General features: G+C 41.5%; 1 protein-coding gene across 14 annotated transcripts in view; it reads right to left on the bottom strand.

Moving 5' to 3' along the window:
• PLCB4 (phospholipase C beta 4) overlaps window positions 1-24,281 on the bottom strand; it is a 424,518-nt gene that overhangs the window by 229,152 nt on the left and 171,085 nt on the right. For all 14 annotated transcript variants that reach the window (XM_045445296.1, XM_045445295.1, XM_045445285.1 and 11 more), the window contains one exon: window positions 24,054-24,114. The gene's annotated coding sequence lies outside the window, so the exon portion shown is untranslated. The remainder of the gene's footprint in view (window positions 1-24,053; window positions 24,115-24,281) is intronic.

The following is a 24,281-nucleotide window of genomic DNA, read 5'->3' as shown; positions in this document are numbered from 1 at the left end:
GGAAGCTTCATAACAACCCATGAAACACTAATTAATAATAAATAGTTCCCATTTTACAGATGAGAAAGACGAGGCACAAAGTAACCTAAGTTCACACAGCTAAGAAACAGCATGGCTGGGATTTGAACCCATGCAGTCTGGTTCTAAAGCATCCTCTTAATAGCTGTCTTACTACCTCTCCTTCATGCCATGTTCTGAAGAACTGACCTCCCAGATAAACTCTAAGAGTTTAAAAAACAAAAACAATGAAAAGGCCAAATTTTTTAAAAAGGACACAAAATTGCCACCCCAAACAATCTTAAGAGAAGTCAAAAAGGACCTTGAGAAGTAATCTGCTCCAGTCCCCTGTTGGCAAATGCTTCTCTCAACGACTCCTTCTCAAACACAGGTTTGGAAAAATGGCTGCACCACCATCACAGGAGATTTCCGAATGCACCTGGCCACCACTGAGAATCACAGTCACTGAGAACCCCCACGGAAGTCATTCTTCGACAGCAAGTCTTGCCTCTTCCTTAGAGAAATTTCTTCTGTGTTAATGTGAGCAGCCATAAAGAACAAGCTTAGCAGTCTTCCCTTCGTATAAAATCCTCCGAACTCATAATCCAACCAATGTTCTGCTCTATGGCTTCACCAAGTCAATTTCTTTAGCCTTTCTTTCTAGAATGTCTATCCTGCTAATGATCTTGATTGTTCGTCTTTGAACCCCCTACAATTTTTCTAGGCTTCTTTTTGGGTTCCTAGATTGCTTTGAAGCCTTATATTAATAGTCTCCCTGTACCCTTTTCCATCTCCCTGTAACTCAGAAGTCTTTTAGAATTCTGACTCTGAAGTTGGCCTTGGGACTTGTTTTGGCCAACAGAATGCAGAAATGACATGTGCCAGTTCTAAGTCTGGCCCTACAAGAGGCCTTACACGCTTCTGCTCCCCCTCCTGGAACTTCACTCAGCCATCATAAACAAGGCCAGGTGAACCTGACAGAGCAAGAGAGGCCACACTGAATAGAGCTAAGTCATCTCAACTGAAGTCAGGCAAGATTGGGCCCAAGACTGGGTCAGCCCCCAACTGACCCACTAGCTGACCACAAATGCAGGAGAAAGCCCAATTAGCCTAGCCCAAACCAGCTAAAATGCCCAGCTGGGCCATTAACTCGTGACCAAAAATAAGTTTATAGTTACTAATAACAAGTTAATAAATTTGTTATTGTTATGAATGGAGATTCCGGGGTGACAATTATGCAGCATTATCAGGGACATGGGTAACTGACAAAATGCCTGATAATCTGGTCATGCCTCAGCTCAATTCTGATTCTGAGGACTTTGTCAAGATTCCTTCCTGCCTGACTCCTACTAAGACTAGCTCTCTAGGAAAGGAGTCCTCATTTGGGCCTCCTCAGGTCATGCCCTTAGTTTAAAGCCTCCCATTTCCATTCGTACCTTGAGCATAAGCCCATGAATGTATCTGCAGATTCATCACACAACTATCTCGAACTGCGCAATCATATTCAGCTTTGGTCAACATTAATCACAGTTCTTTCATTTCCATTTCTTTTATGCTTGACCAACTTTGTTTCCCATTCTGTCTCTGGTTTACTGGTTTCTCTTATGGAGTTTTAGAGGAGGGCGTGCATACAGACGCACACTCCTGCACATATATGCATGCCCTTAGTTCTTTGCCATGAGAGAAATAAAACGACTGACTGATTCACCAATCCCTGCTTCTCGGGCAAGAAATTTACCCCACCCATAAAGTTTTTATTTGTATCAAGAAATCAGAGAAGCCTGCCCGTTAAGGGTAATTCTTTTGTAGTCAAACAATAAAACTAATTCCACCGAAAATTTTTTCTACCTGTTTTTCATTTACTATTTTGCTCGTATTTCAAAGAAAACTAAGCCTAAATATTTCTTCCACAGGTAATCATCCATCATGCTATAACCTTGAGAAAAGAATGGATATAGAAGAAGGAATGTAACTGATTCAATGCACTTGATAAGATTTCTGCGACTCAAATCATTCAATTGTTTGCCACCACAGGGAAACACAGTAACAGAGTTCTGATGGGGGCCACAGGACATGAGAGCAGACAACAAAAGTATAACCTAAGCAGCCGGGGCTATTGGGCTGAACTCACCGGCTTGTCACCCTCTCTCCCTCTTGAACTCAGAGATTCTCCCCAGCCCCCAAATGAAAGTAAAGGAATAAAGAAGATAATTGATAACTGAAGAGAAGAGAAAGAGTCCAGAGTAAACAGGATTAGAAGGTAGAGATAAAGGAGACAGGGGCGCCTGGGTGGCTCAGGTAGTTAAGCGTCCAACTCTTGATTTCAGTTCAGATCATGACCTCACAGTTCCCAGGTTTGAGCCCCAAATCTGCATTAACAGTGCAGAGCCTGGTTGGGATTCTCTCTCTCCCTGTCTGCCCCTCCCCGCTCATGCTCTGTCTCTGCCTCTCAAAATAAACAAACATAAAAAAAAAAAAACAAAAACACACTTTTTTTTTTAAAAAAAAAAAAGGACGCAGAAGTGTGCTGAGATCAGAGCAGGGAAAGTTGCAGCCTAGAATATGGTGGGAAGGGGTCACAATGGGCATGGCTTGAGCTTGGCTGGTGCAGAAGCTAATAAATAGGAAGAATTAAGCTTAGACATAGCACAGAAGACTTGAAAATGGTTGCATAAAAAATAAATTCTAGAAGGCTAAGGATATAAAGTTATTTACAATGAACTGATATTGCAGAGAGAGCAGAAAACTGGACAGAAGGGGAACAGAAGGAAACAACATGGTTAAGGAAATAAAGAGATATACTTAACATTCCATACTATGCCCCTAATTAAAATCAAGTTTGTAATGAATACATAATGACATGGGAAAATGATCATGATCCAAGATGTGAAAAAAGAACAGAGAAAATGCTCTAATGTTTGACAATGTGGAAGAGGACACTATTCAGACAAGTGGAAATGACAGAAAGTTCCAGGAAAGGACAGTGGATCAAACACCACCACCACCACCACCTTACCTGGTGGGCAAGTCAAGAGACCTTCAAATGTTGGAGGAAAAAGAAACAGAGGCTCAAGAAAGCTATGTAAACTAACACAGGCCACTAACAGAAGAAGGATACACAGTAATGTAATTATAAAAAAAAAAAAAAAATCAAGGTTGTCACTTATAGGAGTTAAATCCTTATTTATTACATCAACAGCTAATGTCCAAAACTGATTAAATACTGGAGGATGAGAATATAATCTAGATTATAGCTATGACCAACAGAAGATTTAAAAACAGAGATGGTTACAGGGATTGATTGCAAAGAACCTGGGGTGGGGGGGGGTGTTCAGGAATTGGTCCATTTTGTCCATCTTCACTATGTTTTCTTTTTACACATGCATACATTACTGTTACTAAAAATTAAATTTAAATCTTACACTCTTCCTATTGAATAATTCAACATAGATGACCCAGTTGTCAATCCATAGGCACCAGAAGGCCATTTTTTGAGGTAAGTCAGAAAGTCCGTCAAACATGATCTATCTTTGAGCACCATCATTATGGCAAGGAAAACTGCACTAAGAGCCTCAGTAATGAGGAACTGCTGACAACTCCGTTTTCCCCTTATGCCCCGGAAAATCAGACAGGTCTTGTGGTATCAAAATCAGTTGAGGCAGCAGCCGCCCGGAAATGTGGTGTTGCGGGGAGACAGCGTCATTGTAGAAAGGACTGGAATGGTAAGATCAGATTTGGAAATCAAAGGCTGGGCTATTTCCCACCACTCCTGCCCTGGGCTGAAGGACAGCTATGCCTACATACGGAGGACACCCCGGAGTGTCCAGCCCACCTCCTCCAACGCAGCGCACACGCAGCAGCCTGTATTCATCAACCAGCCAGTCCCTCAGGTTGTCAACACAGAACTATATCCATTTTCAGAAACCGTCTTTGTGGGCCATGGGGGGTTGTGCTTGTGGGGAAGTGACAGCAGACCATCTTCATGGCTGAATGTGAAAGAAGTATATTCAAGTGCTGCATCCACAGACTCCAAGCTCATCCTGCAATATCCTGACCCCCCACCCCATACTTCTTCCCAGCACCATGATTCCAATGCCAGCTCCCACCTGGACCACTCCAGGAGCCTCCTCACAGCAGGGCAAGGTCATTTCCTTCTTCCCAAACCACCAGCCCCTGCTTGCAGCTCCCCAACCAACCCAACTGTCTCAACCCACAGTAGACGTCTACATGATACAGAGTCTTGCTCCCTTTATGCTACTCCATTCCTTTCCTGATGAAAAGCTTTCTTTGGCTCATCACTGCACACCTTACTATGTGCCCAAGAGTGTTAGGAGCAACACTAACGCCCCTATTAGTTCTTATTAAAATGCTAAGAAAGAGGGGGGAAAAAAGATATCATGGAAAAACAATCTGCAAAACACCACATACCAGAACTCCCACTGGGAGATTCACAACTAACGTTAGAATACGTTGGGTTCTGGGAATCCTGTGGTAAAGAAAAGTGTCTAACTTTGTTTAATCAGCATTTCGTTCTGCACAAAACCATCAACACCACTTGGAATTCCTCTCTTGTTTAGCAAACTTTGGCAATACCACCGGTTTGTGATCTCAGGAGTCGGGTGGTGGTGGGTAGTGTTATCAAACCTGAACATGCATGAGGACCAACTGGAAGGCTTGTGAAAAACCTAGGTTGTTGAGGCTGATCCCAAAGATTCTGAGGCAAGTAAACCAGTGGAACCCCAGAGTCCACATGGTGCTCCTGAGTAATGCTGCTGGCCTCAACAATACCATGAGAACCAGAGTTTCTAGGAAACAAATTCAAACTCCTTAGCACAACATTCAAGTTCCTCCTCCTCTTTATTTTGAGAGAGAGAGAGAGAGAGAGATGGAGGGAGGACGGGAGTGATTCATAAGCAGGCTCAATGCACAGCACAGAGCCCAATGCAGGGCTCAATCTCACGACCCTGAGATCATGACCTGAGCTGAAATCAAGAGGTGGATGCTTGGGGCATCTGGACAGCTCAGTCAGTTAAGTGTCTGACTGTAACTCAGGTCATGATCTCATGGTTTGTGAGTTTGAGCCCCATGTCAGGCTCTGTGCTGACAGCTCAGAGCCTGGAGCCTGCTTTGGATTCTGTCTCCCTGTCTGTCCCTCGCCTGCTCATGTTCCGGCTCTGTCTCTCAAAAATAAACAAACATTGAAATAAATTTTTTTTTGGAGTTGAATGCTTAACTAAATGAGCCATTCAGACACCCCAAGTTCCTTCTTAAAGTTCCTTCTTATTTTAATCAGACCTTCTTCAATTTTTTTTTTCCAATTACTTCCCTTTGGTTATCTTACACTGTAGCCCAAAGAAATACCTCCTCTATCCTAATTGTCCTTTCCTGCCTCCATTATCTCCCTCTGCTCAAACGCTTTTATCTTCAAGATCCAGGACAAACAGATGCTTGGTGGGCTTGGCTTGACCTTCTTTACACAGTTTACAACTTCCTATCCTGATCTGTAATTGCTTAACTTCTACTGTAGTCTAGAAGCTGTAGGAAGGCATATTCTGTGTCTGACTTATGTCTAGATCATATCTGGCAGAATGCTTTATAGATTGTAAGGGCTCAAAAAGCACTTGATAAGTAAATGAATGCATGGCTAGCAAAAACAGCTGATTTGAATTAGGGGAGATTCTTAGTAACTCCAAACTGCAAGATGGGTGTGCAAACCCACCCTGGTTAAGTGAACTCTGCTACATTCAAATTCAATTCAGTGAAAATACACTAAGCACCTCTTCGAAATTAGGGCTTTGAAATGAGGCTTCCCCAAATGGTTTTGTACAACGTATTTATGGCACAACATGAGCAGTTGTGTATGGTGGCCCAGGTTAGAAATGTGAGAAAATGATCCCTAAACTCACAGAATAAAGGCTATGGAGTCACTTAAATACACACACATGCATCCCTTGATCTGGGAAGTGGTAATATGGATATATACACACACACATAAAGTCGTGAACTAAGACTTACACATTTCGCAGTACGTAAACATAATAAATAAATAAAACACAGTGGATAAAAGTGAGGATAAATAAAGTATATAATACAGGAAAGACCATGTTCTGAAGTTCTTACTTTGTCTTTTTTCATCCACTCGCTCAAGACCCGTGAGAGACTGACCCATCGCTCCACAATCTGTTTATTTGTGACATAGTAAATAGATCAGGAAAAAAAAATATTTAGGGAAGTAACTAGAATGAAAACTAACACATAGGTATCATAATGCCTTGTGTGGGGTAATACATAACAAGAGCAGGCTGTGTGCTGTTGGGTAAATAGAAGTATTCCTGTTGTCCTTTCCCAGGAAATAACTTCTGGTTTCTTCCAGGCCAAGTTTTATCCAAAATCACATAACCTAAGCCCCCTTTGGAGGAAATGGCATTCAGCAGTTGATCTCATCAGACATTGCCGGTTTCCATAGAAACTCTTGTAGGATGCTCCTGCTTGTCTGGACTAAGTGCCTCTCTCATCAATTCAAAATGAGTCCAGGAAAACTCTGCCTTGGTGCCTGACATCTCCCAGCCCTGCTCTGTTGCAGAAGAACAGAGAGCACTTAAGTCAGCATCTGTTACCCTTATCAGAAGAGCTGTCTCCATTACGGACACACAAAATGAAAGATTAAACATTGCCTTGTCCAATTAGCCTTGGTCTAAATAGGCTGTTCCCTGCAGGAGTCTCATAAAACAATGTTCCTGAGGTTCATATTTGAAAAAAATAAACAAAAAGCAAAACCAAAAGGAAAGAGCCTGGATACTACAAAAGGAACCCTGTGTCCTATCGATTTAGATCATTACATAATTACCAGCAGACTTTGAGGGTAATGTCTTTATGCTGGAAGGTTATTCTTTTTTGCTGTGGGAGGAGGAGGGGAGTAGCAGCAAGAATTTTAGGACTTGGAAGGAAGATCATTTAAACTGTCTTAGTTTTGGAGGACCTGGGTGGCTCAGTTGGTTAAATGTCCTACACCGGCTCAGGTCATGATCTTGCAGTTTGTGGGTTAGAGCCCCGCATCAGGGTCTGTGCTGACAGCTCAGAGCCTGGAGCCTGCTTCAGATCCTGTGTCTCCCTCTCTCTCTCTGCCCCTCCCCTACTTGTCCTGTCTTCCCCATCTCAAAAATGAATAAATGTTAAATACATTTTTTTAAACACTCTTAGTTTTATCTAGCATACCTGCTCACCATAACCAGGTTCACCTGTGCAAACAAGAGACAAAGTTAATCTGCAGTGTAAGAAGTCAGGAAAGTTGTTACCCTTAGGGAAGGGCTAGTGACTGGAAGAGGTCATGAAGGGAGGCCCCTGGGGGATATCTTATTTCAGTATCAGGGTACCTGGGTGCATCCACTTCATTAAAATCCATTGAGTTGTACACTTATGATTTGTGTGCTTTTCTAACTGTGTGTTAGTTACACTTCAATGAAGAGATTTTATAAACAAACAAGTAACAGACAAAGCAAGGCATCTAGGCAATGGAGATATCTGGCCTGGAATAGATAAAGGCAATCACAGTCTGCTAAGTTTCCTGCTGAACTAAACTGGAAAGGTAAGTTAATAACAAGATCCAGATTACACATGAAAGATGCCAAAAACAGTGACTGTGGAGCCTAAATCACATTCATTCTTCTTCAATAAGAGTTTGTCCACTAAGTGTGTCTACACCAAGCCTTATTCTTACCCACTAGATGATGTAAAACAACTGGTGTGTATAGGAGGCATTTATGGGATTATCTGCCCAACAACCTGCCTCTATAGCTGGGAACTTGGCCAGCCACGGACAAGTGGTTCTGTGTAACCCTCGGGATCAGTTGTTAAGCCCTTCCTGGTATTCCCAGGGATTTTCGAAAACAGAATTGGAAAATTGTTCTCCTGGATTCCTGAGACTCTAATATGTATAGTTCGTTGGCTATTGGAAGTCACATTTTCCACTAAAGGGAGAAGAAGTCTGGTCTATATAAATACAGTACATTTACATCAATATTGCAGTCAAGGGGGTCTTAGACGCTGTTATATATTTTTCTATAAAATCGGCATCAATGTATTTTATCATTTATGGCTTAACAGAAGCAACAGTGAAGTCAAGATGCTTGACTTGCTAACCTCCAAAGGTATCTTTGTTGCATCCAATGGTATCTTTATCCACCCAATTGCAGTCACCCTTGCTCATAAGCATTTGGCTGACCTTATAAAAATCACATGCAAGTACCCCTTCCCCTGCACAATCATTGGTAATCTGCTCTACAGTTATAATTCTCAAGCCCAACAATTCCTAATCTCATGGAGACCTGTGACTCAAGGACTCTATCACTCTTTCATTACCGATCACAGTTCTCATGCCTCTCTCCTTTCTTACCCACCCCAAACCCCACTGCCTATCATATCTTACTTACTCTTTCTTCCTCCACCTCCCAACTTTCCCTCCATCATACTCCCTTTGCCAATTCCCCAACATGGTTACAGTGAATTCTTGGTCTACCAAGCAACTGTGGTCATGGAGTTGAACTTAGGTGGAGAAAAAGGCACAGCAACACTGATCAATCTTCACTTTCAACTTAAGATCAAGACCCTTAAATGAACACTAAAAGATTGTCTAATGCTTTCTTTAGCGTGTTTACTCTTCTACTCTCTTAGAATACACTCTCCTCAAAACCTCTAATCTCCCCTCCCTGCACCCCTTCTCAATGATAATATTGACTCAAACTCAACTTCTTAAATATGTCAACATAAACCAACTTCGGTTCCTCACCCCTCTCTCTTTCCTCAGACCACTCCAATGAGAATTCTCACCTCCTGTCAACATCCTCAGTGACCTCCCTATTGTGAAATTCAATGGGCTTTTTTCTGTCCTCATCAACCATCTCAACAGCTTTGACCCAATTAGCCACTCTTTCCTTGAAACATTCTCTTCTCTTAGTGACAGCAATTCCATACTCTCCTATTTATTCTTGTGCTCACCAGCCACTTGTTCTCAACAATGACTTCTTTTGCTCTGCTTAACCTTCACACATTTCGGTGACCCAGGGCTCTTCTCTCTATATTCTCTCTTCCTAGGTGATCTCAGATGGTCCCAGAGCTCCAAATGCCATCTATGTTCTTCACTCACCTTTCCGTCTCTAACTCTCATACATCCAATTGCTCCAGACTCCTATATCCAATGACTTGCTTGACATTTCCACTCCAATACGAAGCAAGTTAAAGTTTAAAGCAGAACACTTGATTTTTTCAAAATAAAACCCATATTTTTTCTCTAGTCTTTCCCGTATGAGTAAATTTCATACCATAAACCCAAATGAATCCTTGTCTGTAAATCCAAATGAATCATGTACCCCACCCTAAGTCAGCCTCTATCATACAATCTCATTTTATTTTCTTAATGCTTATCACTATATGAAATTTGCCTGCCCTTTCATTTGTTCACTTACTTAATATTTATTTAAAATAAATAAACAGACGGAGAGGGAGACAGACAATCCGGAGCAGGCTCCACGCTGCCAGCGCAGACACTGACATGGGGGCTCAAACTCACAAATCATGGGATCGTGACCTGAGCTGAAATCAAGAGTCAGATGCTTAACCAAATGAGCCACCCAGGTGCCCCACTGTTTATTCCCTTATTATCTACTTCCCTGTACTAGAAAATAGGCCTCTGTAAGATCAGGGACAGGTGTTGTTCACTGCTTTCTTCTAAGTGTTTGGTGCTGGTACACTGTAGACACTAGATAAATATTTGCTGAATGAATAAATCATAGACACAAAATACAAAAATAAAAAGACCATTCAGAAAACACTAATGAAGAAGGAACTATAGTTTTTTCTGAGTCAGCATCATTATCATTTACTAATAAAACATTAAAAAGACAAAATCTGAAACTCATTTCTGAATTACCCAAACAAAACAAAAATGAGATACATTTTAGTCACTCCAAGCAGACTGTAATTTGGCTAAGAAGCAAAACAAAATCTGCTTTCATTTTAGCATTACCAGCCTTTGACAACATAAATCACTGTCTCTAGCACTCTGGGGCATGAATGACATCTGTGAATTAATAAACCCTTTGATGCTAAAAGAAAACAAGTTGCTCTTACTAAGTTACATCCAACTATTGAATCTAAATAAACACATGACAAACATTTTCCTCACAGCTTTATCTTTTAAACAATCAGAGAGAGAACAGACCAAAACAGGATCTTAGCAGCCAGTTCTGCATGACTGGATTGGACACTTCCAAATAATTTTAAGGGACTATTTTTATCCTGTTCTTATGTACTTTTGTCCCCTCCAGAACTTGGATAGTACACATACAACATATACCTACTATTAAAACACTCTGATTTTCAAAAAGATTTGATTGATGTGAGTATATTATCTATGAACCATAAACCCAATCTTTACTCCTTTGTGCTATATCAAATATTGAAAATGATCTGTTAACTTTACCCAGCTGTCCCTCCCATAGTTCAGCTATATAAGTGAAGTGTCCCCAATTCAATTAAAGAATTTCCCAAATTTGGTCTTAATTAAAAAGATGTTGGCTTAGTCACTTGAGCCAGGTCTACAATGGGCTTGTTCTTGCTTAGTCTTTCCAACAACGTACAATTTAGAGAAAAATGAGCCTAACAAATAAGCCTCATCTAGTATTAGCTTCTACAAACCTATGTCCCCTCTTAATGATCATAAAAATCTCACATTGCCCTACTATAGATCTATTGTATGAGAAACAGGAGTAACTCCTCTAGGAGAGCTAAATTGATTGAGGTAAAGGTTATATGTAATCAAATGCACTCATGTCACCAGTACCACAACCAAGATACTGGAAGCTTTTATATCAACCCAAAAGTTCCTTCAGGCCCCCCTGATATCCCCACCCCCACACCCTTCCCTATATACACACCAGCCACAAAAACCAACCTGCTTTCTGTCACTACGGATTCTTTTTCTGGTCTAGAATATCCTATAAATAACAGCATATGTACCGTTTTACATATCATATCTTTCACCCAACAGGGTGTTTTTGAGGTTCACCCCAGTTATGGTTTGCACCAATAACTTGGTCCTTTTTCACTGCTAAGCAGTATTCCATTGTATGCATACATCATAATATGTTTATCCATCACCTGTTGCTGGATATTTGGTTCTTTCCAACTTTTGGTGTTATGATTAAAGCTGCTATGAACATTCATTTACAAGTCTTTGTAAGGACAGAAGTTTTCATTCTCTTGGGAAGGAAACCTAGGAGTGAAATTGAAGGAGTCATACTGTAAGTGAATAACTTTCTAAGAATCTGCCAAATGATTTTTCTGTGGAAATGCACTAAAAATAGGTTTCTTTTTGCTTTCCAGATTTACATTTTAATATTGGAACTTTCAGACATTTTAATATTGGAAAACATCAGTTTTCCTTTCTCTGCCCTGTAAGATGCTCACGTGTTCTCGATCTCCATGAAAGTTCAGCGTGCTGGAGTCACCCCACAACGGGAGGCTGTTACATACAGCCTGTAAGGAACAACTGTTACACACAGCATTGCTTTTGTTTTTTTAATATGAGATACTGAGTGAATTGGGGAGGGTTCCCTTAACGGACTCCCATGTGGGTATGACTAGTAAATCTGGCGAGAAGGAACTTTTTTTTTAATGTTTATTTTTGAGAGGGGGGTGGAGAGAGAGAACGAGTGGGGGGAGGGTCAGAGAGAGAGAGAGGGAGACACAGAATCTGAAGCAGGCTCCAGGTTCTGAGCTGTCAGCACAGAGCCCGACGTGGGGCTTGAACTCAAGAACTGGGAGATCATGACCTGAGCTGAAGTCGAATGCTCAACCGACTGAGCCACCCAGGCGCCCTGGAAATAACTCTAAGAGAGTTTATATGAATCATATTCTCCCATATAAGGCGTTAGAATTGAATTTGCTCAATATCCTCCCTACAGAAGACCTCAGAGATCCCATTTCTCCTGCTCCAGTTTCATGAGGCTGGTATCCATGAGAAAAAGCTGAAGGTTTCCACTAGACTACCTTATTTCCAGAGTATTCAATATTCTAAGTAGCATAAGGGAAGAAAACTGAGCTCTCACTTAGCATTCTCCCAATTAGGATCTCTCCCAGTGATTTGTCTAGACCAAGCCATGCAGGAAAGACAGATACCCATGGTTGAAATAAATGTTCTGATTAAACTATTCATCCCAAATTGGGAAGAATTACTGCTCACTCATAAATAAATGCACTTGCAATTCCTTTCCAGATTGTTATTTAATGATTTGTGCGGACAGGCCAAGTGTATTATGAATATAAAGTAAAAGAGGCCACAGAACTTTTACAGTCAGATAATCCTAGTCCAAGAGCCATTCACCTGAAAGCGTCTACTTCCCCACCTCTTCCATCTGGGCTAGACTGTGACTTGCCTTGGTGAACAGAATGTGGCAGAAATAATTGGGGTGTTTTTGCACACACTCACTCTCTCCCCCTTGCTCTCGCTCCATGTACTTTGCTACTGCCGTGTGAACAAGCCCAAGTCAGCCTGCTGGAAGGCAAGAGCCAAAGGAGGAGAAATGGGCCATTCCAGCTGATGCCATCTTAAACCAGCTAATCCTCAGTATACCCAGAAGTTGACCACAGATTCTTGAGTGAGCCCAGTGGAGATCAGTAGAACTTCCCTGCCAAGGCCAGTCGACATTGCCAATCTACTCAATTGTGAGTTAAATAAATGGTCATTGGTTTAAGCCACTACATTTTGGTGGGGGGGGGGGGGGGGGGCGGGGAGGGAGTAGTAGTCTGTTACAGCAAAGGCTAAGTGACACACTGATCACTAAGGGAAATAGCTTCTTTCCCATTAGCAGTGCATAGACTCTACTCCCACAACTTTTCCTTATCCCTCACGGCCCTGAGTCACGAAGTTCTGGCGTCCTACTTAACCCTATGCCTGCCTTTACCTACACTGCCTGTAATGCGCTGAACAGTGTCTCCTCAAAAATTCTTATGTTGAAGCATTAACTGCCAATTACCTAAGAATGCGATTGGATTTGGAGACAGGGCCTTCAAAGAGGTGATTCAACTGGAATGTGGTCATTAGGGTAAGCTTACCTAATCCAATCTGGCTGGTGCTCTTCTAGAGAGAGGAAACGTGGACACAGACACCAAGGATGTGCAGATCCTTGCACGGACGTCCCTCCATGGACAGAGAAAAGTCCATGTGAAGATACAGCAAGATGGTGGCCATCTGCAGGCCAAAAACAAAAGCCTCAGGAGAAACCACTCCTGATGATACCTTCTAGCCTCTAGAATTGTGAGACAATAAATTTTTGTTGTTTAAGCCACCCAGGCAGTGACATTTTGTTATGAGTGCCCTGGATGACTAATAACACGGTCTGGGGATGGGGGGAGGGATGTGAAGTTTCCCATTTTTTTCCCTTGTAGTCACTCTTATAATTCCTTTCTTAAGCTTCATTGAAAATCTTAAACACAAAGAATTATTGTAAAAAAGATTTTTAATGCATACTAAAGCTACCAAATAAAGTACAAAAAATAAGCCCATCACTTTTTGGGAAAGAAGTTACCCCCCACACTCTCACAGATGGCCTGGGTCTTTTGCCCAAAATCCCTTTCTTGCTACCTTGTTTTATTAGTCTAATACTTGTTCCTGTACACTTACTTGGGTTTTCCACTCAGTGCTTTAAATGATTTTATTAATACACATACATGTATATAACCCACACACAATGCAGTCTGCTTCCAAACTCTTATTCTAATGAGGGTCAAACAGAAAACACATCTCTGTTTCTCATAGTTTCCTAGTGTGGAGTGTCTAGGGGTTAAAGCTGATTTCTCCAGCACCCACCCCAACCCCCTCCAGGAGCAATCTCTCAGCTTCTATTAGATGAGGACTTTGAGGGCCATCTGGAAATGCTTAAAAAGCAGTTGCCGAGGATTCACAGATAAGACTTATTTCCAAAAGGAAAACCCCACATATTCTCAAAGGAATGGACCAGAGGTCAAACACACTGGAAACAAATGTGAGTCACCCCAGCAACTGATCCCGGTAGAGTCACAAAATCACTCTCCCACCTCCTCGTTCTTTCTACCTTCTGACTTCTTGATGATTTTGATGCCTAGGTCAGAGTTTTCCTTTATAGGAGAGGTTTTTGTTTTTTTTTTTAATTGTTTATATAATTGAAGACCATGACTAATACAATTGAACATATGCACAAACCAGAAAACAGTACCTAGTTATCACAGCAAACAGGAGGTTGTACATTTGCTTTTTTCCAAAGGGCCCCTTAGAATTCTAATGAGCAGCTTTAACCCAATAGCCTGCATACTGGGTTTGCTTTGAATACCACCAATGCAGCTCTTGTCAATGTTCCTAAGGAATGATCTTAAGCAAGAAAAGCCTTTGGATTCTACCAGGCCTATAATAACCCCCCATGCAAATACATGACTATTCACTGGGTTGCTCCTTTGTCCTGAGGTGCAGTACCACAATTCAAGAATCACTACAGGTCAAAACAGTAATAAAAGAGGAGGAGGAGTCCTGAGTGGACAAAACAACATTGGGGGGAAAAAAAGGCTGAAAGACTCACACTTCGTGATTTCAAAACTGACAACAACAAGGACACAGAAATCCCAACAATGTGATACTGGCATAAGAATAGGCATACAGAACAATAGACTCAATAAATAAACTCTTGAGACTCAATAAATAAATTCACACATTTGAGACTCAAAAAATAAATTTATACATCACAGCCAACTGATTGTCAAGAATGCCGTATGATTTCACTCACATGTGGAATTAAAGAAACAAAACAAACGAACAAAGAAAAAAGAGAGACAAACCAAAAAACAGACACTTAACTACAAAGAACAAACTGATAGTTACCATTGGGGAGGTGGGTGGGGGGATGCGTGAAAGAGGTGATGGTGATTAAGAGTACACTTATGGTAATGAGCAGTGAGTAATGTATGGAATTGTTTAATTACTGTATTATACACCCCAAACTAATAGAACACTGGATGTTAACTCTACTGAAATTAACATTTTTAAAGTAAGTAAAAATTAAAAAAAAAAAAAAGAATGCCAAGATCTTTCAATGGATAAAAAACAGTTTCTTCAATAAACAGTGCCAAGACAACTGGATATCCACATGTACAAGAATGAGGTTGGACCCTGACTTGACATTAAAAAATATTCACTCATGGGGCGCCTGGGTGGCGCAGTCGGTTAAGCGTCCGACTTCAGCCAGGTCACGATCTCGCGGTCCGTGAGTTCGAGCCCCGCGTCGGGCTCTGGGCTGATGGCTCAGAGCCTGGAGCCTGTTTCCGATTCTGTGTCTCCCTCTCTCTCTGCCCCTCCCCCGTTCATGCTCTGTCTCTCTCTGTCCCAAAAAAAAATAAACGTTGAAAAAAAATATTCACTCAAAATGGATCAATGACACGGTTATAATAGCTTTAAACCACAAAATTCTCTGAAGAAAACATAGGAGTAAATCTTCATAATCTTGAATTTGGTGATGGATTCTTATATACAACAATGAGAGCAAGAGCAACAACAAAAAAGTGAATTCAACCTCATCAAAATTAAAAAAAAAAATCTGTGCATCAAAAGACACTGTCAAGAAAGTAAAAAGACAACCTACAGAATGGGAGAGAGTATCTGTAAGCCATAGATCTGATATGGACCACGTATAAAGAACTTTTATCAAAGGGCAATCAACCTACTTAAAAAGTGGGTAAAGGACTTGAACAAATCCCCAAAGAAGGTAAACACATAGCCAACCACCTCATGAAAAGATGCACATCATTAGTCATCAGGGAATGCAAATCAAAACCACATGTGGTATAATTCCACACCCATTAAGATGGCTGTAATAAAAAGAAAAGGAAAATAGGTGTTGGCGAGGATGTGGAGAAATCATAACTCTCTTACGTTGCTGGTGGGAATGCAAAATGGCACAGCTACTGTACAGAAGAGTGTTATACTTCTTCAAAACATTAAATTCAGAATTAAAACAGGACTCAGAAATTCCATTTGATACCCAAAGCAACTGAAAGGACTCAAATACATACACACATGTGCAAAGCAGCACTATTCACAATAGCCAAAGATGAAAACAGCCCAATTGCCCATTAATGGATGAATGAACAAATTATGGTACACACATACAACAGATGTTATTGTTCAGCTATGACAAGGAACGACGTACCGACATATGTAATATAACATAGGTGAATTTTTAAAACATTGCATCCAGTGGAAAAAAAAGCCAGACATAACAAGGTCTCATATATGATTCCATTCATATGAAATATCCAATAGCAGAATGGTGGTTGCCAGGCACTGCAGAAGGGGAAAGTAGGGAACAACTGTTTAATGGCTGTGGAATTTTTTTGGGGGTGATGAAAATATCTTGGAACTAGATAAAGGTGGTGGTAGTTGCACAAGACTGTGAATGCACTAAAGGACAAAGGATTGTTCCCTTTCAAATGGTTAATTTTGGTTGTGTGAATTTCATTTAGGAGGAAGAGGAGGAGGAAAAGGAGAGGAGGAGGAGGAAAAGGAGAGGAGGAGGAGGAAAAGGAGAGGAGGGGGAGGAGGAGGGGGAGGGGGAGGAGGGGGAGGGGGGAGGAGGAGGGGAGGGGAGAGGGGAGGAGGAGGAGGAAGGGGGAGGAGGAGGAGGAGGAGGAGGGGGAGGAGGAGGGGGGAGGAGGAGGGGAAGGAGGAGGAGGGGAAAGAAGAAGAAAGAAGAAGAAAGAAGAAGAAAGAAGAAGAAAGAAGACGACGACGACAAGAGAGGCAAAGTAGCCAGGTCTTTAAGACCGAAGCCTCTGAGGATGGCAGAAAGAAGCACCAGAAGAGACAGTGGTATTGGCAAATGTGGATGGAGGAAGCAGCAGAAATACTGTCAACACATGAAAAGAAGATGGTTCAATATAGGGATGGTCTTCCTCACAGAAGAGCAGCATCTGTGCATAGTCTGGAATCCACAGAAAAGTCACTTTGTAGAGTGCCAGAGGGCACAGCACCCCTGGGTAGGAGGTCCTTAAAGTAAGGACAAAATGGTATCTGAGTTCCTCAAGGCTGGTCCTTTGCAGACTGTTTATTCCTTTACTTTTGTACTGAACAAAGAGCACAGGGCTACAGAGGTGCAGAAAGAGGCCAGCCAGTTAACTAGCAACCAGTCTGAAGCCTCAGCAACATCCACAGGAAAGGAAAACACGAAGAACATACGGAGTATAAGACAGGTCCCATACACGCACCATCTCGTCCTCAGGAGAGCTTACAGGATCATCTCCCATAAAGACTTCCAAAACCCATGAATCAGGCAACAGTCTGCTTGCTCATCTTCCAGATGGGAAAACCAAGGCCCCAGGTTTCAGAGTTCCCATTCTGACTCCAACACCACCATGTGTCCACCCAGGTGAGAAAGTACAGAGGTCACCAGGAACAAGTAAACTTCTAATTGCTTAGGGATGTGGGTTTGACTTCTATTTTTCTACCAGTCCTGCAGGGACTCTTTGACATATCTCTGATGAGAAAATGGGCTGCACCTACCCAAATTCTAGACTGCTATATCATTACTCAAGGAGTAGGAACACCACTACCATCACAGGAGCTTCTTGCTGCTAACTTTTTCTGAGTACTGCCTTCTCCCAGCTACCTGAATGCTCACTGTTAAACCGCAGGTCCTCTGGCCACACAGGGAAGAAGGGTCAGCAGATCCTGTTAGCACTTTCACCAACCGAGCCACCGGGGTCCTCTTCCAACTGCTCTCCTCCTGCTTTTGTGACACTGAATCCGCCCCCACCCCCAACAGGGGCCACAAAATACAGCAAGAAATGAAGCAGTTGATCTGTGAGGTGGTTATGGCCCAAGGTCACAAGCTGGTTCCTCTCCTGGGAGGGTTTATTTTAGTCCTCAGCCTCAGTAAATTGCCCTTTCCCACCTGAGGACAGCAGACCAGATGCCTTGCTCCTGTTTTCATTTCAGAAAAGTAGGTAAGGAGTTTTTAAATGCAGCCATTTCCACTGGGCTTTTGCCATTTTGTTGATATAGCACAAAAATGTACAAAGACTGGGGAGCTCTACTGAATTTATTTTTTTCCCCTCCCTTTTATAGAAACAAACCAAACAAAGCAAATATTTACATTTGGCAGGGGGAAAATCCATATTTCACATCTGGAAAAGCCTCTGTATGCCCAACTCAAAATGGGTGTCTGTAACACTGAGGGGAGAAGTTCTTGCTGTCATGACCACTCAGGGGTTTTTGGGAAATGACACAAAGAAACAATTTTAATGTCATAATGACTTCAACAGCAGCATTCTCATGAGTTACATGTGAAAAGCCCAATCCATGAAATGGCCAGCTGGCCATTCATTGCCTAAGCAGAAGACTTTAGAGTCTTCTTAAGGGCAGCCCAGTCTAGCTGACCAGGGAAGGGAAAGGGAGAGAGCCACTGTGCAGAAATGTGCCCAGTAATGAGTGGTCTGTTCATCCTAGAGCATTCCCAGATCATGGCAAAGAGGTCGAGATGTGTATAGTATAGTAGGAGAGGGTCCCTGTGGCAGATGGTATTTCGAACATTCTCTTCACACAATGGGACTTTAACACTCCTTCCACTGAGAGGTGGGCTTTTAAGTCTCCTCCCCCTTAAAACTGGGCAAGTTTGTGATTCACCTATAACCAAATAATATGACGGAAATGATGCAGCATGACTTCCAAGGTCAAGTCATAAAGTGATGCTGCTTCCAGCTTGTCAGCTGGAATCATCTTGCCAGAGCCCACGCAAGCCTTCTGGCTGCCCTGAAGCCGCCACGCTGTGAGCAGGCCCACAGCTGCCCGTGAAGAAAGACCATCTGGAGAAATCCTGAATCTATATTGAGAGAGAGGGGGGCAAGTCAGCCATCAGCTACTCCAGCCTCTTGCTCTTTCAGCTTCAGAAGCCATCTGAATACAACCGCTGGAGTGACCCCAAGCCAGAAGTGCACAACAGAACCCACCCAAACCCCTGACCCACAGAAGTGAGTGAGTGCTGCTGTTTCAAGCCGCTACATTCTGAAGTGATTTCTTACACAACGATAAATAACTAAAACAGACCCCAGCATATAAACTGCATCATCAGATACCTTACTCCATACACTGGAAAATGTAAGTTTTGAACTGGGTCACGATCTAGCCACTACCTTCCATTCTTACTGTGTATTTAGTACTCCAGCCTCATCGGTTTCCATGCAAGTACCCCAAATTTTTTAGAACCTTCTTCCCTAACACACATTATGTACATATACACATCTTTCCATTACCCAAGACTCCATCCTTTCCTCTTTAGAATCCTTCCACATACTACTGTTCATTCATGATCATTTTTCCTCTAAAAAGTGATACGAGAATTCCACACTCCTGCAGGTTATTAGTGACAGCTTACCTGCCAAACCCAATCGTCTTAACCATAATCCACGGCTATAGGACATTGGCTCATTAAGGGAAAGTCAGCTCACTTTCTCTGGAAAACAGTACTGCCTCATTTCTTTATTGAACAGGGTTACCAGGGTGATTCAGGAGCCCTAACAAAGTCTTATCTCAAAGGAAGTAAGCCTGTTACCAGAGTTTTTCTAGAACATTCTGAAGTTGCTCAGTGCCACTAGCCAAATGTGGCTTCTGAGGACTTGAAATATGGCTGGTCTGAACTGAGATTTAAGTACAAAATATACACCAGATGAAAGAAATGTAAAATCTCAATACTGTTTATATTAATTAAATGTTAAAATAATAATTAGGATGTACTAGGCTAAATAGATTATTAAAATTAATTTCAGCTGTGATCCTGGACTTTCCAGCCTCCAGCTCAGGCTGCTATAACAACCAATTCCTTTTTACTTTTTTAATGAGGCCACAAGAAAAATTGGAATCGCATATGCTGCTCACATATTTCTATTGGATCACACTTTTGTGCTCTACTGAATTAAAGGTACCCAAGGAAACACCATATATATTTCCCTAAAAACTCCATAGAAAAAATACTCTTAAAGGCAAAGGTAAAATATTAAGGAATACAATTAAAAAGGATGGTTAAGAGAGAATGAAAAATAACAATTAGTGTGTATGCTCAGAAATGCTGCTAGCAAGAATAAGTTACAATCATACAATCAGACAATATCCTTGCCTCCCGGTTCAGGGCACTGAAATCATTATTCAAGCTGACATGCATCTAAGGAAAGCTTTGAGATTTCAGATTTTATTATTTTTTTTAAGTCAAATATATGTAGAAATTTTACTCACTGCAAATTACCTAGGTATCTCTCTGCACTGCAATCTCTTTCAGGCTTAAAAATATTTGAAGCAGTAGCTTATTAACTTCCCTGGGGAAGAAAGTGAATTTAAGGTGCTTCTCGAAATGCAGAAAACTTGTACCAGGAAATATATGGCTAAAAGTCTAAGGGATGACAAGTAGGTCTGTAGGAGTGAAGGAATGACATGGCATTCAATGACATGGCTGCTGCTAGGTAGAACAGACACTCCCATGTCCTGTCACCACTGGGTCCCTTTTAGCTGTCCTGTGTGCCCATCTCCTGGCTTGTATGTGCTTTGCTTCTAAGAGATGACACTTGCAATTTTTTTTTAATTTTTGAGAGAGACTGTGTATGTGTGCACCCGTGCAAGCGGGGGAGGAGCAGAAAGAGAGGAGACACAGAATCTGAAGCAGGAGCACAGTCAGATGTGGAGCTGGAACCCACAAACCATGAGATCATGACCCGAGCCAAAGTCGGGGGCTTAACCAACTGAGCCACGCAGGTACCCCGGCACTTGCAGATTTCTTAAGAGGAATACCCCTTAACTATTGGAGCTGCTTCCTCAGCAGATGCAAAGACCCCAAATGCTCTCAAATTCACAGCCTCCACCCAAACCAGTCCACAGCCAATGGTTGCTGCAAGGATGGGAAAGCTTGGCCCCTTGCTCTGGGGCAGAAGGAAGTGGTTCTCAGGAGCAAGTATGCTCCAGAGCTCCTCCAGAATCACGGCTGAGGCAGGGACTTTGCTCGGAAAAATCCCCCTGCTTCTTTCTTCCCTGTCCCTCTCCAACTCACTTGTTTCTCCTGGGAGCACTCCCTTAATAAGACACTCGTGCAAAAATCCCTCATCTCAAGTCTGCTTCTGGGGAGCTCAGCCAGACTCTTGTCATGCATGAATGGGCTCTAAGAAAACATGAAACCAGATTCTTGTTGTACCACAAATAAGAGCTTCTATGTATAATTCTTAAGAGTTTAAATTAACTGCACTATCCACAATTTACGAAGAATCATCTTTGTTCCCGAAGAGCACTGCAGCAACCCTAGAACACAGATCTTAGATCTAATACATTAATTAATTAAAAAATAAAATAAATAAAAATAAATAAATAAATAAGTAAAAGATCCTAATAGCTGGTACCATACATATAAACATACGGCTGTCACTATATATCTATGCCTATACCTCCAGCTGCAAGACACATTAGGACAGCCTGGAAGGCTCCAAAGTAGAGGCAAAAGGAAAGAGAAGTCAACGTTAAAGTTTGGGGAGCTTCATACCTGACAATAACAGTGTACATTCTGTATATAATCAATATTTAATAAAAAACAATTTAAAATCATTCAGAAAGCAAGGAGCCCCAAATTTAGGTAAATCTTCCAAATTTCAATACTGCAGGAAAGAAGGTATCAAGGGTTGTTTTCTTTCTTTCCATGATATTTGAAGACCACCTTTGGTTTGACTTATAAATTCCTCTTTACCAAGAGTCATCTTGAAGCTAGAAATATAATGGCAAGAATAATCCAAAAATAGTCATTTTGCTCTCTATGTAAATATTTTCTATTTTAGGAGTTTAAGCCTAACACTGCTAAAAAGCCAAGTTGAATGGGACATAAATAAGAATATACACTTTGTACCATTACAGGAATTAAAATATATTCTGAATACCTATGGTGCAAGCAACAGGCTTAACACAAATGCTTAGAACTAATGTACAGTCATAGGTACTCATGATGGGAATCACAGAGAAAGCAGGTGTTCAAGATAAAACCAGAAGACTTCCAGCTCCCAGGTTTAGAGGTTTCCAATTTTGAATATGGGAAGACATTATAAAAGAACAAGATTTCAATTCAATGTGAAAATGAAATGCCTCATAATACAAGATACTCAACAACTGAATGTTGCTAGAGTTGAGCTTTTTTATTTTTATTTTTTTTTTAATTTTTTTTTAACGTTTATTTATTTTTGAGACAGAGAGAGACAGAGCATGAATGGGGGAGGGTCAGAGAGAGGGAGACACAGAATCTGAAACAGGCTCCAGGCTCTGAGCTGTCAGCACAGAGCCCAACGCGGGGCTCGAACTCATGGACCGCGAGATCATGACCTGAGCCGAAGTCAGCCGCTTAACCGACTGAGCCACCCAGGCGCCCCGAGCTTTTTTAATAGAGGATGGTGGAAAATAAATTCTCTCTTTGGGAGGAAGGCAAGACTAAGGTAAGGGTAACCACCACCTGGTGACATGTGTGGCACTGGGTCCAATCAGGTCCTATTTGAAGAGGGAATGGAAAAAGAGCCCACATACTCTATTAGCTGTCTTGGGACCCGAGTCCATCCAAAGTCTTTGTAAAATCCAGTGCCTGGCATTTATACCACTTCATATGGAAAAACTTCTTCTTGGAACTTAAAATGTTTAACAAACAACTTCTAAGCTATGTTTTTAAACTTCTGAATCAAGTGTTTATTTTCACCACACACATAATTCATTTATAATAAGCCGATGAAATGATCTCTTATTTAAGAATAACAACTATTGCACAGCAAAAGCAAACAGTCCAAAAAGAATGTAATAAAGGCTAAAAAGCAGATGTCATGCCTATCCTGATTTAAAATCCCTAGAGAATTATTTAGAAACCCCTACCCCAACTCTGGTTTTCCTGCTAAAACATAGTTTATGAATCATCCATGGGAAGCAGTAAAACACAGTGCACTCAACTAAAAATAGGTAGGGACACTCAATAATAAATCTACTCTCTTGATAGTCTTGTGTCACCATTAAATACTGATCACTTAGAGAAGTGTGATTCTTCTCTCCCCTCACAGAAAGGCTGGAAAAAAATCAGCCACAGACCCTGCTGGAAGGTAACAGAGTGTGTGACAGGACTTGCAACGTGGTGAAAAAAGTAACATTGATTTAAAATGCCTGTAAGCTGGGGTTCACCTCTCAGGATGAACAGTGAAGTTGCTGGTTATTTTTTATCATGCATCACTATAAAATGATTTCTTGCCTGTTGAAGAAATGATACATAGTCCAAGCATTTCCCTTATAACATAGGACTCTCTACAAAAAGTCCTATAGAAGTTCCTACAGAAGTTATAAAAATAGGAATTTGATTAAGAAGTCAGAAAAAAACTCATATTCATCAAGATCCTGGCTCTAGAATAAAGCATTGGCAACTTCTGGTTTATAAATAAAAATAATTGGCCGCATAGAGCTATTACTGGCCCCCATTTCAGCATTTCTTTAGAGATTTATAAAATGGAACTTTAGAGAGGCACTGGGAGAATTTATTTCTGTCATTTCCACAGGTAGTTCCCACAGAATGGATGGTGGATTCTAGCTGACAATGAGCGTAATTGTGATTTTTTTCCACATTCGTGGGAATCTTCCTAAACATTATCTGCATAGGACTGAATACAAGTCCTACATTTTCCCTCAGAAATAACTGCAGAGAACAGGAACTTAAATGATATCTAATGGCTCACTAAATGCAGGCAATACTACCACAGACAGCGAGGAGAAAAGCTAGTGAAGGGTGAAGTGCCCTAGGTTGGTGGAATGAATGAACTGGAATCTGGAAAATTCCAGGGGACTGATGCTCCATTGCACGAAGGAAAGTAGCTGTCAATCAGTTTTGAGGGGCACTTCAGGGTGGACGTCGGTATAAATGAAGGGGGAGTCACCTTACAGATGCTAAGTTCTAGAACCCCACAACTAGAAACTCTACCACAGCATGCAGAATACTCACCAGGCAGATGTGGAAGGGACTGCAAGTGATGTCCACTTAGTTCAACTCACAGCGCCGTCCTCTGTGAAGCAAGCAGACACAGAGCAGTGAAAAAAATCAATGAGAGGAACCTTTAGGATTCTCATGTAAGAAACAGCTTTGTGCACTTCAAAATCAGAATCTATACTATTAAAAACACACACACACACATCAGAAAGGCACATTAATACATTAGTGACATTACTTTCC

Source organism: Leopardus geoffroyi, chromosome A3 (assembly GCF_018350155.1).
Source record: "Leopardus geoffroyi isolate Oge1 chromosome A3, O.geoffroyi_Oge1_pat1.0, whole genome shotgun sequence".
Lineage (NCBI taxonomy): Eukaryota > Metazoa > Chordata > Mammalia > Carnivora > Felidae > Leopardus > Leopardus geoffroyi.
This window is presented reverse-complemented; position numbering and strand designations above follow the sequence as displayed.